Source organism: Myxine glutinosa, chromosome 9 (assembly GCF_964187855.1).
Source record: "Myxine glutinosa chromosome 9, kmMyxGlut1.1, whole genome shotgun sequence".
NCBI classification, from domain to species: Eukaryota; Metazoa; Chordata; class Myxini; order Myxiniformes; family Myxinidae; genus Myxine; species Myxine glutinosa.
Window position 1 is genome coordinate 66,260,117 of NC_136269.1, and position 15,289 is coordinate 66,275,405.

At 53.2% G+C, this 15,289-nt stretch overlaps 2 protein-coding genes across 6 annotated transcripts in view; one reads left to right on the plus strand and one right to left on the minus strand.

The window, feature by feature from the left end:
- KCNG3 (potassium voltage-gated channel modifier subfamily G member 3) overlaps positions 1-4,922 on the minus strand; it is a 35,464-nt gene extending 30,542 nt beyond the window's left edge. For 4 of the 5 annotated variants that reach the window (XM_068097551.2, XM_068097550.2, XM_068097549.2 and 1 more), the window contains exon 1: positions 4,634-4,877. The gene's annotated coding sequence lies outside the window, so the exon portion shown is untranslated. Of the gene's footprint in view, positions 1-4,633 lie in introns of all 5 variants that reach the window. The other variant, XM_068097548.2, reaches the window with a different exon arrangement.
- Positions 1-15,289, plus strand: part of LOC137435359 (uncharacterized) — a 452,519-nt gene that overhangs the window by 203,258 nt on the left and 233,972 nt on the right. The window lies entirely within an intron of this gene.

The window sequence follows — 15,289 nt, forward strand, 5'->3', positions numbered from 1 at the left end:
ACTAACTGATCTGAAAATTTTTATTAAAAGGGGATTTTGAATTATGAGAATAAGTGTGTGTTAACTGTTAAGCTTTTGTTTATCATGCTAAACATGTGTGTATTTCAATTACTACTCATTTTTTGGGACTCAAATGGTTAGTGTCATGTTAAAATTTGATGTGACGTGTTAAAAATGTGTCATGTTAAATTTTGATCTGGCGATGACGTCATGGCCAACATTTTTTGCAGGCTCCGGTACCTCAAAATTTGGCACTATACCACTGCCCGCATGGATTCGGTGGAAATGGTTTCACCGCACAGCTTTAGTCCATCTTAGTTGGCGTGAGACCCTGACATAGTGCCATATGCATGGATAAGTAAAGCACATGTAAGAACACAAGAGAGGTGATGAGAGAAGATAAGAGAGCAGGAGTGATAGTTGGTACGAGTCGGAGATGCGGGATGCGGAACGTTGCACCAGCATGCTGGCACCCCAGTACTAGCCTGTTGGGGCCCCTCAATTATCCTGCAGGGGTACCGGTATCTGTATGCAGGAGCAACGAGCTATGCACTGCACACATCACACTAACACCAAAGGCAGATCCTACAATCATCAACCCATCCCTGGCCACCCTCCATCATCCCACTTGTTTTCCTGTTATCCTTTCCAATAAGCTTAAACTTGTTTTTATCATTTTCTGCATCCTACGTTCCCAACCCTGCCCACTATTGCAACCAGGATTGTAGCATAATTACATAAAGAGTTTAATTAATTAGAAACAAGACTTGTGTTCAGCGTGTGTCATGTCAGCTCATCGGATATCTGCCACTGTGGGGAAATATTTAGACATTTGTGCATTTCTTTACTATTACTACGATTAAAATCATTGTGCTTGAATCTTTGGCGTGGACATGCCTCGTTTCCCACAATTCAGGCATTTTGGAAAAAGGTGGTGAAATATTCAGGAAAATCTCCCATGCAGGGTAAAAAGAAAAAGACAATCGCTGCTCCATTGTGTGATGCGGGGGCTCATGTTGGCAGGGGTTCAGATCTGTTCACTTGACATTTGCTATGAAGCCCAAATTCACACAACATGCATGCACGACAATATACAATAGTAATAATAAGGAATCTTTTGAGATATGTTAGAAGGGAATAGCATTTTGAATGAGGTGTAGACAACATTGGTCTCCAATCCTAATTATTGTGCTTTAATTAATAATCAAAGTGGAAAAAAATGGAGGCACTTTCAATTGCCCTCTTCAGGTACATGCAACCACAAAGTGCCCAGCCAGCAACCACTCTCCCTGGTAGCAAGTCGTGTAACCCGAGTGGTGTCGTGGAACCTCCAAGATGACCAGACCACCTGGGACCCGCAGTCCAGGCAAGAACACAGCTCAGAGAGACGCCAGTGTGTGGAAGACAGCTAAGAGAGAGGCGAGTGTGCGGAAGAAGCTCAGAAAGAGGCAAATGTGTGGAAGAAGCTCAGAGAGGCGAGTGTGCAGAAGAGCTCAGTGAGAGGCGAGTGCGGACGACAGTTCAGAGAGAGGCGAGTGTGTGGAAGACAGCTCAGAGAGAGCCGAGTGTGCAGATGACAGTTCAGAGAGAGGCGAGTGTGCGGAAGCCAGCTCAGAGAGAGGCAAATGTGTGGAAGAAGCTCAGAGAGGCGAGTGTGCAGAAGAGCTCAGCGAGAGGCGAGTGCGGACGACAGTTCAGAGAGAGGCGAGTGTGTGGAAGACAGCTCAGAGAGAGCCGAGTGTGCAGATGACAGTTCAGAGAGAGGCGAGTGTGCGGAAGCCAGCTCAGAGAGAGGAGAGTGTGCGGAAGACAGCTCAGAGAGAGGAGAGTGTGCGGAAGACAGCTCAGAGAGAGGCGAGTGTGCGGAAGACAGCTCAGAGAGAGGAGAGTGTGTGGAAGACAGCTCAGAGGCGAGTGTGCGGAAGACAGCGAGTGTGAGCTAAAATCAAATTGTAAGTGGAAATTGGGCAATTTCAAACGATTTGGTATCAAATCAATTCTCCAAAGTATGTGAAATGGCATCATCAAATTGGAATCGCATATAAACAGAGTGTGTGCATAGGTAAAATGCAAATGCAAAAGAAATTCAGGTAAATAAATTCGGGAAATGGAAACCTTCAACGATCTGAAACCATGAAACCGCACGGAATTAGCAAGAATTAAGTGTAATTGCTAATCGTGCAAATCCCATTAAAATATGAAAGTGAAAGAAACAACAAATGGCATTATGGGTAATTATCTTTAACTCGATTACATTCCCTCCTTGCAGCTTTGCTTCTCGACAGACTCGTCCCTCGTTTCCCGCACTACCTGTCCCAATGTCCAACGCTACCTCTCCCAATGTCCCACTTTACCTCTCCCGCTCTATCTCTCTGCTATACCTCTCCTGCTCTACCTCTCTGCTATACCTCTCCTGCTCTATCTCTCTGCTATACCTCTCCTGCTCTACCTCTCCCAATCTCACACTACCTCTCCCAATATCCCAGTCTACCTCTCCCAATCTCACACTACCTCTCCCAATCTCACACTACCTCTCCCAATATCCCACTCTACCTCTCCCAATATCCCATCCTACCTCTCCCAATACCCCACTCTACCTCTCCCAATATCCCACACTACCTCTCCCAATCTCACACTACCTCTCCCAATCTCACACTACCTCTCCCAATCTCACACTACCTCTCCCAATCTCACACTACCTCTCCCAATCTCACACTCTACCTCTCCGATATCACACACTCTACCTCTCCCAATAACCCACTCTACCTCTCCCAATAACCCACTCTACCTCTCCCAATATCCCACTCTACCTCTCCCAATATCCCACTCTACCTCTCCCAATATCCCACCTGCCTCTCCCAATATCCCATTCTACCTCTCCCAATATCCACCCTACCTCTCCCAATATCCCATTCTACCTCTCCCAATATTCCACCCTACGTCTCCCAATATCCCACACTACCTCTCCCAATATCCCACACTACCTCTCCCAATATCCCACTCTACCTCTCCCAATATCCCACTCCACCTCTCCCAATATTCCACTCTACCTCTCCCAATATTCCACTCTACCTCTCCCAATATCCCATTCTACCTCTCCAAATATCCCACCCTACGTCTCACAATATCCCATTCTACCTCTCCAAATATCCCACCCGACGTCTCCCAATATCCCACACTACCTTTCCAAATATCCCACACTACCTCTCCCAATATCCCACACTACCTCTCCCAATATCCCACTCTACCTCTCCCAATATCCCACTCTACCTCTCCCAATGTCCCACTCTGCCTCTCCCAATTTCCCAAACTTTCTCTCCCAATGTCCCACTCTTCCTCTCCCAATGTCCCACTCTTCCTCTCCCAATGTCCCACTCTTTCTCTCCCAATATCCCACTCTCCCAAAGTCCCAATCTACATTTCCCAATCTCCCTCTCTACCTCTCCCAATCTCCCTCGCTACCTCTCCCAATCTCCCTCACTGTCTCTCCCAATCTGCCACTCTACCTATCCCAATCTACCTGTCCCAATCTGCCACGCTACCTATCCTAATCTGTCACACTATCTATCCCAATCTCCCTATCTACCTGTCCCAATCTGCCACTCCACCTGTCCCAATCTACCACTCCACCTGTCCCAATCTGCCACTCTACCTGTCCCAATCTGCCACTCTACCTGCCCAATCTGCCACTCTACCTGTCCCAATCTGCCATTCTACTTGTCGCAATCTGCCACTCTACCTGTCCCAATCTGCCACGCTACCTGCCCCAATCTGCCACTCCACCTGTCCCAATCTACCACTCCACCTGTCCCAATCTGCCACTCTACCTGTCCCAATCTGCCACTCTACCTGCCCAATCTGCCACTCTACCTGTCCCAATCTGCCATTCTACTTGTCGCAATCTGCCACTCTGCCTGTCCCAATCTGCCACGCTACCTGCCCCAATCTGCCACTCTACCTGCCCCAATCTGCCACTCTACCTGTCCCAATCTGCCACCTACCTGTCCCAATCTGCCACTCTACCCGTCCCAATCTGTCCAAATCTGCCACTCTACCACTCTACCTGTCCCAATCTCCCTAACTACCTGTCCCAATCTGCCACTTTACCTATCCCAATCTGCCACTCTATCCCAATCCGCCACTCTACCTATCCCAATCTGCCACGCTACCTATCCCAATCTGCCACTCTACCTCTTCCAATCTGCCACTCTACGTCGCCCCAATATCCCACCCTACGTCTCCCAATCTCCCCTCTACCTTTCCCAACCTGCCACTCTACCTCTCCAAACCTGCCACTCTACCTCTCCCAGTCTACATCGCCCTACTCTCCCATGATCGATGCTAGTCAATGCTATTTATTATTTTCCGATGTTCACGTTCGCACGAATTGTGATTTACTCTCATTATTCCCTGTAATCTGCACAATGACGGGTTATGTTGCGTTGTGGTTGCATTTGCATGATCTTGATAGCAACCATTGTGCATTTTCTTGCGATGAATCCGATTGATGCCAAGGCAGATTTTTCCCGAGCCAGATTTTCTTCTTGTATATAAATTGTCATGTTCATACATTTTGCGATTAGTACTTTTACGTTGATATTTTTTTTCCTCACGTGGGTTGCAGCTGACTCACCTGTCGAAGCTTTCACGACGACGCACCTGACCGCGATCACCGATCCACCACAGCCGTGCGTCGCCCGACTCGTCGGCTCGGTTTGTCCCAGGCTCCGCACTCCATCGACCGCGGCTCATAATCCAACTCCCCTTATCCCACAAACTCCATCGCGAGCTCGGATATAATTCGGCGTTCGGCTCGTGCTCCAAGCGACTCCATGCGAGCTGAAAATGCGGGTCACCGATACCCCCTGTCCCCCTCCTCTCACATCCTCCCCTCCATCTTGGAGCAACCCCGCTTCCTCATCGCCCCTCCCGCCCTCCGCACCGCCTGTTCTAGATGAATCTCAATGACCTCGGCTATATTCACACCAATTGCACATCGTACACGTGGATGTGCATCGTCTGCCCTCCATTTTATCTTTCATTAATTCCCTTAAAAAATGGATCGTATGGTCGCCAAAATATAGAATATTGTGGGAGCTATGCTCGCACGATAAAACCGGACAAAATGAACGACGCCAGGAATGAAGTTTCACTGAGCTATTTATTTTCAGCTCACTCGAAAGAACTCAAAAGCACTGAAGTCTGAATCAGCCCATCGAGAACAGGCGGCAATTTATAAGTAACGCTCAACACACAAAAGCCACGCCTCTCAGGCAGGGCGTGGTATGCAAATAGGTAAGCCAAGTGTTCGCCCAGGAAAGGCAAGTCTGGACACGCCCGGGCGAGTCCGGACAAGTGACCGCTCGCCGGTTGCGTCATCGGCCGGTGCAAGGTAATTGTGTCATGCTTCCGGTAACCGCTACATGCGCCCCCCCCCCCCCCCCCCCCCCCAGAATTAACATGCACCGGGAGAGTCAGTTTGAGGGGGGTCTTGATGGCCCGGCCGAAACGACCCCTGGCGATTCGTGTGGGGGTGGTAGGTGGCGTGGCGGTGGATGGTCGGGCGGGGGGCTTGGTTGACGGGCGACGGCCCCGTCATGGAGGAAGGGCCAACCGTGGAGGTTGGTCGAGGTCCAAATGGGCCGGCTTGAGGTGGTCCACGGAGATGCGGTCCGGCTTGCCGCCGATGTTGATGATGAACGACTTGTCGTCCCTCTTCAGCACCCGGAAAGGTCCATCGTACGGCGGCCGGAGCGGTCCCCGGTGTGCGTCGTGCCGGATAAAAACGTACTCTGCAGTGCGAAGTGCTGGGGGGACGTGGGGTTGGGGGCAGCCGTGGTGGGACGTGGGCACGGGGGCAAATCTCCTGGCGGCCTCCTGGAGGACCGAGCGTTGGCGAGCCGTGGACCAGGGGTCAGTGGCGTCAGGGATTAATTCGCCTGGCACGCGCAGTCGCTGGCCGTAGACCAGCTCGGCGGTGGAAGCTTGGAGGTCCCCTTTAGGGGCTGTTCGGAGGCCCAATAGGACCCACGGGAGCCTGTCGGCCCAACCGTCGTCCTGGAGGCTGGCCCTGAGAGCGGCCTTCATCGAGCGGTGGAACCGCTCGCACAAGCCATTGGCTTGGGCGTGGTAGGCCGTGGTGCGGTGTAGCTTGACCCCCAAGGCCTGGGCGACCGCGCCCCAAAGCTCAGAGGCGAATTGCGGGCCTCTGTCGGAGGAGATGTCCGAGGGCACGCCAAAACGGGCAATCCAGGTGCCAATGAAGGCCTGCGCCACGTCGGCGGATGTCGTTGATGCCAGCGGGACGGCCTCCGGCCACCTGGTGGTCCTGTCCACCATCGTGAGGAGGTGGGTGAAGCCCCGCGAGGAGGGCAGGGGTCCCACCAGGTCCACATTGACGTGGTCGAAGCGCCGCGCGGGCATGTCGAATGGTGCCAACGGGGCCTGGGTGTGCCGGTGGACCTTCGCGCGTTGGCAGGCGACAGGCATTGGCCCAGTCGCGGACGTCCTTACGGAGCCCGTGCCAGACGAACTTTGCTGCCACGAGCTTCTGTGATGCTTTCCGGCCCGGGTGGGAAAGGCCGTGGAGGGCGTCAAAAATGTGCCGCTGCCATCCGCTGGGCACGATGGAGCGAGGTTGGCCCAGGGAAACGTCGCACAGGAGAACCGTGCCTGTATCCTCAAAGGGGACGTCGGCCAACCGCAGGCCTGTGTCCGCTGTCCGGAGGGCTTGCACCGTGTGGTCGGCGGTCTGGTCGGCCGCTATGCGGGCGAAGTCCACACCCAGGTGGACGGCGTTCGCGCCGGACCGGGAGAGGCAATCAGCCACTGCATTGTCCTTGCCCGCGACGTGCCGGATGTCCGTCGTAAATTCGGACACGGCGGAGAGGTGGTGCTGCTGGCTGGCCGACCACGGCTCCATAACCTTTGCCATGGCAAAGACCAGGGGTTTGTGGTCCACAAACACCGTGAACGGGCGGCCCTCCAAAAGATGGCGGAAGTGGCGAACAGCCAGGTAAAGGCCGAGGAGCTCGCGGTCGAAAGCGCTATACTTGCGCTTGTTAGGGCAAAGCTGCCGGCTGAAGAAGGCCAGCTGTTGCCGAGCCCCATTCACCCACTGTTCATGCACGGCGCCCACCTCGTAGTCGGAAGCGTCCGTGGTTAGAGCGATGGGTGCGTCGAGCCCCGGGTGCGCCAGCATGGTCGCGTTGGCGAGGGCCAGCTTAGCGCCCGTGACCGCCGCGTCCATCTCTGTGGACCAGGCGATGGCGTGCTTGGCCGGCTTGCCCCGGAGGGCTTCGTACAGGGGGCGCATGAGTTGGGCAGCGCGAGGCACGAACCGGTGGTAGAAATTTACCATCCCCAAAAATTCCTGTAGGGCCTTGATGGAGCGGAGGCGTGGGAAACTTGTGACTGCCTCCACCTTGGTAGGCAGCGGGACGGCCCCACGCTTCGTGATGCGGTGCCCCAGGAATTTGACGGCTGTTACGCCAAACTGGCATTTCGCCGGGTTGATGATGAGGCCGTGCTGGCCAAGGCGCTCAAAAAGCGTGCGCAGGTGGATGAGGTGCTCCGCCCGGGAAGTGCTGGCGACGAGAATGTCGTCCAGGTAAACGAAAAGGAATGTGAGGTCGCGCAGCACGCTGTGCATCAGCCGCTGAAAGGCCTGGGCCGCATTCTTAAGGCCGAACGGCATGCGAAGGAACTCGAAGAGGCCAAAAGGTGTAATTACCGCCGTCTTCGGCATGTCGGCCGGCCGGACGGGTACCTGGTGGTAGCCCCGAATGAGGTCGACCTTGGAAAAGTTCACCCGCCCCGCCAAACGGGTGGAAATGTCCTGTATGTGTGGTATCGGGTACCGGTTGGGGGTGGTGGCGTCGTTGAGGCGGCGGTAATCGCCGCATGGTCACCATCCGCCACCCGGTTTGGGCACGATGTGCAGGGGCGAGGCCCACGCGCTATTCGAGCGCCGCACAATGCCCAATTGCTCCAGCGCGTCGAATTCCGCCTTCGCCACGGCGAGTTTGGCCGGGTCGAGGCGGCGAGCCCTGGCATAGACCGGTGGACCTGTAGTCGGGATGTGGTGTTTGACGCCGGGCTTGACGGCGACGGCCGAAAACGTCGGCTGCGTGAGGGCGGGAAACTCGGCGAGTAGGCGGGTGAAATCGTCCACGGCCGGGACCGTGCAGGCTAGCTTGGTTGGTGAGGAGCCGCTCAATGAGCAAGCGAGCGAGCTGAAGGTCTCCGTGTTGATGAGCCAACGCCATTTGACGTCGACCAAAAGCCCATGCGCGCAAAGAAAATCTGCACCCAGCAAGGCCATGGGCACGTTCGCCGTGATGAAGTCCCACCTGAAGCGCTGGCCCCCAAAGCAGAATGCGACGCTGCGTGAACCGAAGGTGCGGATGGAGGAGCCATTTGCGGCGACCAAGGTGGGCCACACAGCGTGGCCTGTTTGTCCTGCACCGAGGTGGGTATCACGCTCAGCTGAGCGCCGGTGTCGCACAAAAAACGCCGCCCGGACACTGTATCCGTGATAAACAGAAGGCTGCCTGAATGGCCGATGCTCATGGCAGGCAGCGAGCGCCGGCCTGGTCGTTTCCCGACCTGCCGAAAGTGCACGGTGGGCGGCACGTTCTGGCCTTCTACCCAAACCTGGCGTGGTAATAGCACATGGTCCGCTCTGGTGGAGGCTCCGGCGGTCGCGTCGAGTTCGGTCGACGGGGCGTCGTGGCGGCCACTGCCGCCAGTGGCGCTGACTCCTCTGGTGGTGGTGCCGGTCGTGGCGCGGGCGTTGCCTCGGTCGGCCCAGGGTTCCAGGCGGCCGCTCCGACGTGTCGCCTGGCCGAGAAAAATTTATCGGCCTCCTTGGCCAGGGCGCGAGGGTCCGTGATGGGCGAGTTAGCCAAAGCTAACCGTACCTGCCCGGGTAGCTGCCGGAGGAACAGCTCGCGGAAGAGGAAATCCGGGCTGTGGTCGCCGAGTAGAGCCAGCATGTGGTCCATGCGCTCGGATGGACGGGCCTCACCCAGCTCCGGGAGGTCGAGTAGTTGTCGCGCGCGTTCGGTCTCCGTGAGTCCAAATGCACCGAGGAGTAGGCCTTTGAGCGTGCCGTATTTGTCGGCGTTCGGCGGGTTCTGTAGGAAGCTCAGGATCTGGGCCGCGGTGGAGGCGTTGAGCACGGAGACCACACGGTGGTAGTGCGTCGTGTCCTCCGTGACGTTCTGCAGGGCGAAGAGAGAATCTGATTGGGTGAACCAGACGGCCGCGTGCGATTCCCAAAAGCCCGGGAGCTTCAAAGCTACAGATGACTCCATCGCCATGTTCTTGAAAAGGGGTCACCAATTGTGGGAGCTATTGTTACGTGGTCCCCTCGGTGACTACCTGGTCTCGGTGACCCCCGGACCGTGAGAGGAACTTCGCCAGAAAGTGGTATTATATATGCGCTTTCGCAACGCAATCCCTAGGAATTCCACCCAAGAGAAAACTGATTTTCAATGATATATTTCAATGGTAATGATACCATACAATTTCAATGATACAATCAAGGATATATTCCCCGAGCAATTCACCATCCACAATTCACACTCAACAATCAATCCCCTAGATGATTAAGATGGCCATCTTACATACGTGTGTCCCCTTTTGTACTCACGACCCCCTTTGGTCTCTGTCCCTCACAATGTCTCTGGGCCCCTCCTGACCAAGATGATGGTCGGCTTCGCCGCACTCGGGCGGTTGAACGAACCCCGGGTGGACGTTTTTCCACCGGGCATGTATCGTACCGGGAACCAAGGCTGTAGCCCCCTCTTGGCCACGCGAAGCGGGTACTGTACAGCAGGCAAAAGCCACACGCCGCTTGCAACGCGTGTTAGGCCCCAACGTGCGACCCGTACGCGTCTTGGTAGACGGTGCCGCGAACGGTGCCAGACGCTGGGTCGGTGCACGGCCCCACGGCAGCTTGACGTGTCCACCGGGTAGGTACCCGTCCCGGTAACTCCTCTCGCCAGACGGCTTGGGAACGCCGCTTTTCCACACGGCTTAATATCGATCCCACCTCTCGTCAGAGCGGGGCGAGGAAGAAGAATCCTCGTCGCTTCTCTCGACTTCGTGTCTTTCTCCTTCCATTTCCGGTCTCTTTTTCCAGAAGGGCTCCTGACCCTCCAACCACAACAACCCTTAATCGACTACACATTGATAAGCAAAGACCTGAATAGTAATTCACATACATTCCCATAAATATGTAACACTCCCCCCCTTCAAGAAAGAAAGTTTGAACCCAGCGAAAACTTTCTTTGCCGGCCAACTTGGATAAACAAACCAGATAACTCAACCCCCAAATCATCAGTTCCCCTGGGCAACAATTATCACAACTCAAAAATAAAGCAACAAAATTTCCCCAAAACCCCCAGAGATTTTCAAAGGTAATTCACTCTGGACAAAGCACCAGCAACGACATTGTCCCTGCCCTTTACATGTTCAATTTCCCGTTGGACTCCTGCCAAGCCAAACTCCATCTCATGACCCTCTGACTTTGACTGTCAGTTTCTTGTGAATGAAGGTTAAGGGGTTGATCAAAGATCCAAAGTTAAGCAACTCGATAGCACTTTTTCCGGGAGGCCAAGCCGAGTATTCACTACATGGGTGCCTTTAGGAACGTGGAGTTCACGGTTAGTCCGTGCAGGAAAGTTCTCTACATGGACGCCTTGAGGAACGTGGAGTTCACGGTTAGTCCGTGCATGAAAGTTCACTACATGGACGCCTTTAGGAACGTGGCGTTCACGGTTAATCCGTGTAGGAATCTTGGCTCGGCGGCTCCACCGCATTCAGTGCTTCAGCTTTTCAGAACTTCCCTAATAATTATGGTGGGACCGCTTGTCACTGTAGTCCCATGAATAGCGGTCTCCTTCTCGGCCACTACTTTGACAATCCTTCCTTCGGGAGCTGCCGTAACTCAGGGAGCCTCCATAATAATATTGATTGCGGCCACCACCAAAACTACCGCCCAGTTGTACTCTCCTGTAGACCTCTCGACGCCTACGAAATGCCTTCCCTACTGTTATGGTCCGACCCTCCAAATCCTTGCCATTCCAATTCTTCTCTGCCTCTCTGGCGTCTTTTGTGCTTGCAAACGTGACAAAGCCGAACCCTCTTGACTGTTGCGTTTCCCTGTCTCTTACCAACCGCACTTCCACCAGCGGCCCATATCTGTTGAAGACAGAGGTCAGAACTTCTTCCTCTGTTTTGAAGTTCAGTCCCCCTACAAATAACTTGGTACTTTTGTCGCCATCCCGAGCTGGTGTGGTGTTATTTTCCCTGCTGGGCTCTTTACCAACCCTCAGGTTACCATAAACTTGACCCCCGGCCAAATCATTCCCGATAACCACAGATACACCCTCTACAGGAAGTGTGGCTTGTAAACCGACGGTGACCGGTCCTGACACCAAATCGGACTCCAAATGGATGACATGAAGTGGAGCACTAACACCGCCCCCGATCCCCTGTAAACGAACACTATCCCCCGTTGCCGTCTCCTCGGACCATGGCAAAATGCCTTCAAGCATTAAAGATTGATGTGCTCCTGTGTCCCTCAATATCCTAACCGGTCTCCGGTTAGTCGAGGCTCCATCCAGTGACACAAACCCCTCTGAAATAAATGGTTGGTAACCCTTTTGATGGCGATTTCTCACAATGGCCATTGCATTTGGAGTCGTACTAGGCGAACTCCGCTCCTGATTTTCCTTTTTCAGGGCATAACATTGGGACATCACATGTCCAGGTTTCTTGCAAAAATCGCAAGTAGGCCCGGAGGAAAAACTCGTGGTCTGCCTCGGGCCCCCCGGAAAATACGTTTGTCTTGGGCCCGTATCCCTCTGATTTCTAACAGTTGGGGTATCATAGTTGTCCCCATAATCATCTCGAGGCCGCCGCCATGTAAGGTCGTTCTCCGCACCGGGTGTTCCATAACTCCCCTGCTGAAGTCTAGGCGAGGAGTTAGGTTCGTGGACCCCTATTCGGTGGGTTAAGGCATACTCATCTGCCATGGTGGCTGCGTCCCACAACTTTGGTACTTTCTTTTCCTGCAGGTACACTTTGATGTCCTCGTGGACACACTGCTGAAATTCCTCCACCAGGATCAAGTCACGCAATGTTTCGAAGTCTTTCCCGACTCCTTTTGACTCACACCACCGATCAAACATGTTCTCTTTCACTCTGGCAAACTCCACATGGGTCTCACTCTCCCTCTTCCTGGCATTCCTGAATTTTTGCCTGTAAGCTTCCGGAACCAACTCATAGGCTTTGAGGATGTGCTTCTTCAGTACCTCATAATCTGCACATTGGTCCATTGGTAGCGCCGAATAAATCTCTTGGGCTTTTCCCACCAGCACACTTTGCACTAGTATGGTCCAGGCCTCCTCCGGCCAGTTTAATTGTCGAGCCACTTTCTCAAAGTGTGGAAAAAATTTTGCGACTTCCTTTTCACTGAACGGTGGAAGCAGCCTCACATGTGTGCCCACATCCCAGGTTTTCTGGTTAGGTGTCGACCCCGTCAGCAAGGGTGGTGCCTCTCCCCGTTCTCTCATTAACTCCAGCTCCTTGAATTTAATTTCCTGCCGAAGCTCCATGTCACGTTCCTTTAATTCCCTTTCTGCTTTTCTCTCCTCTGCTTCGAGTTCCCTTGCAGCTCTCCTCTCCTCTGCTTTTCTTCCTTCTAACCTTTCCTGAAGTTCTCGTTCCACTCTCCTTTCCTCTGCTTGTTTCTCTTCTCTCCTCTCTTCTGCTTTCCTTTCTTCTTCTGCTCTTTCCTTTTCTGCTTTCCTTTCTTCTTCTGCTAACCTTTCCTGGCTCCGTAATTGCAACTCCAGTTTCCGGAGCTCAACGTCTTCTGGTTCTTCGGGTAGCCACTCCCAGGCTAACTCGTCCCATGTTCCTAATCCCACCATAGATTGTATCACCGTGGCCTGCAACTCTGCCTTCCTCAAATTAGTTCGGACCTCCAAGTTAAAATGTTTGGCCAATTTCAAGAGGTCCGACTTTAGTAACGCTCGGAACTGTGCCTCACTCGGGGTTACCGCAAAGTTCTGTGCCACAAACGCCATGGTGCCTATCGTTAACACCTGTTAACCTTCACCCAATACTTTACCCCCAATTTCCCCAAAAATTACCAATTAATACTTAATTAATAAATTTTAATTAATAAAAATATTATTTTATTATTTTATACAATTTTAGATCCCGGACGAGCCCCCAATTCTGTTACGTGGTCCCCTCGGTGACTACCTGGTCTCGGTGACCCCCGGACCGTGAGAGGAACTTCGCCAGAAAGTGGTATTATATATGCGCTTTCGCAACGCAATCCCTAAGAATTCCACCCAAGAGAAAACTGATTTTCAATGATATATTTCAATGGTAATGATACCATACAATTTCAATGATACAATCAAGGATATATTCCCCGAGCAATTCACCATCCACAATTCACACTCAACAATCAATCCCCTAGATGATTAAGATGGCCATCTTACATACGTGTGTCCCCTTTTGTACTCACGACCCCCTTTGGTCTCTGTCCCTCACAATGTCTCTGGGCCCCTCCTGACCAAGATGATGGTCGGCTTCGCCGCACTCGGGCGGTTGAACGAACCCCGGGTGGACGTTTTTCCACCGGGCATGTATCGTACCGGGAACCAAGGCTGTAGCCCCCTCTTGGCCACGCGAAGCGGGTACTGTACAGCAGGCAAAAGCCACACGCCGCTTGCAACGCGTGTTAGGCCCCAACGTGCGACCCGTACGCGTCTTGGTAGACGGTGCCGCGAACGGTGCCAGACGCTGGGTCGGTGCACGGCCCCACGGCAGCTTGACGTGTCCACCGGGTAGGTACCCGTCCCGGTAACTCCTCTCGCCAGACGGCTTGGGAACGCCGCTTTTCCACACGGCTCAATATCGATCCCACCTCTCGTCGGAGCGGGGCGAGGAAGAAGAATCCTCGTCGCTTCTCTCAACCTCGTGTCTTTCTCCTTCCGTTTCCGGTCTCTTTTTCCAGAAGGGCTCCTGACCCTCCAACCACAACAACCCTTAATCGACTACACATTGATAAGCAAAGACCTGAATAGTAATTCACATACATTCCCATAAATATGTAACACTATGCTCACACAATAAAACCGGACAAAATGAACGACGCCAGGAATGAAGTTTCACTGAGCTATTTATTTTCAGCTCACTCGAAAGAACTCAAAAGCACTGAATCAGCCCATTGAACGGGTGGCAATTTATAAGTGAAGCTCAACACACAAAAGCCACGCCTCTCAGGCGGGGCGTGGTATGCAAATAGGTAAGCCAAGTGTTCACCCGGGAAAGGCATGTCTGGACACGCCCGGGCGAGTCCGGACAAGTGACCGCTCGCCGGTTGCGTCATCGGCCGGTGCAAGGTAATTGTGTCATGCTTCCGGTAACCGCTACAATATAACAAGTACAGATACATTCAAAGTACACCGCCCCATGCCAAATAATTAAATATCCTCCAGCGCGGCATTGCCGGGGCGCCTCTGGCTCCCGTGGAGGGAGGACTTGTATATAATGAATGTGGCGGGAGATACGGGACGAGACAGCGCGCATGCGCTGAATCAAAAGATTATATGGAAGAGAAGAGAAGATCAGACACCCTCCCCCCGAAGAAGCAAGGGTGGCGTACTCAGGGTTGCCAACACAGCACCTAAGGCGCCCAATTGGGCTCCTTTGGACAAGGCTGCCGCGCTACAATCACAAGGGCCGCACCTCGTCAAAATATGGGCTACTTTGCTCTCCATCAAGGTGTGGCACTCTTTTTCAATTCCAAGATGCTTTGCGGTGCACTCATACACTCGTCACTCGGTGAAAACAACCGGAACCGGAACATATTTTCGAAGAAGCACCGAGCACGATGACGTGATGATGATTGGATCATGTGATTGGGCCAGGGCGGCTCGCGGGCATGATCGCTCCGGAGTCGGGAGTCGGGGTTGGGACTTCGGGCAAGGGGTTATATGTTCCCGACTCTCAGATTGCGTCTACTGCACTCTGTCTGTGACATGGGGTGATGGGGATCACGTCGTCATGCCTGCCAAATGTATTTTGCCATCTGAGTCAGAAGCATCCTCAATTCTGCACATCAGTTTTAAAATTAATTAAAGGAACAGGGCCATCAATATAAGCCTCTAGTATCCATATCCGACGTGTGTAAGTGCGTGGCATATATAAAGCCTCGCGGCTCTGAAAACGCCATCAAAACACAAAAAGGAAGAAGAAG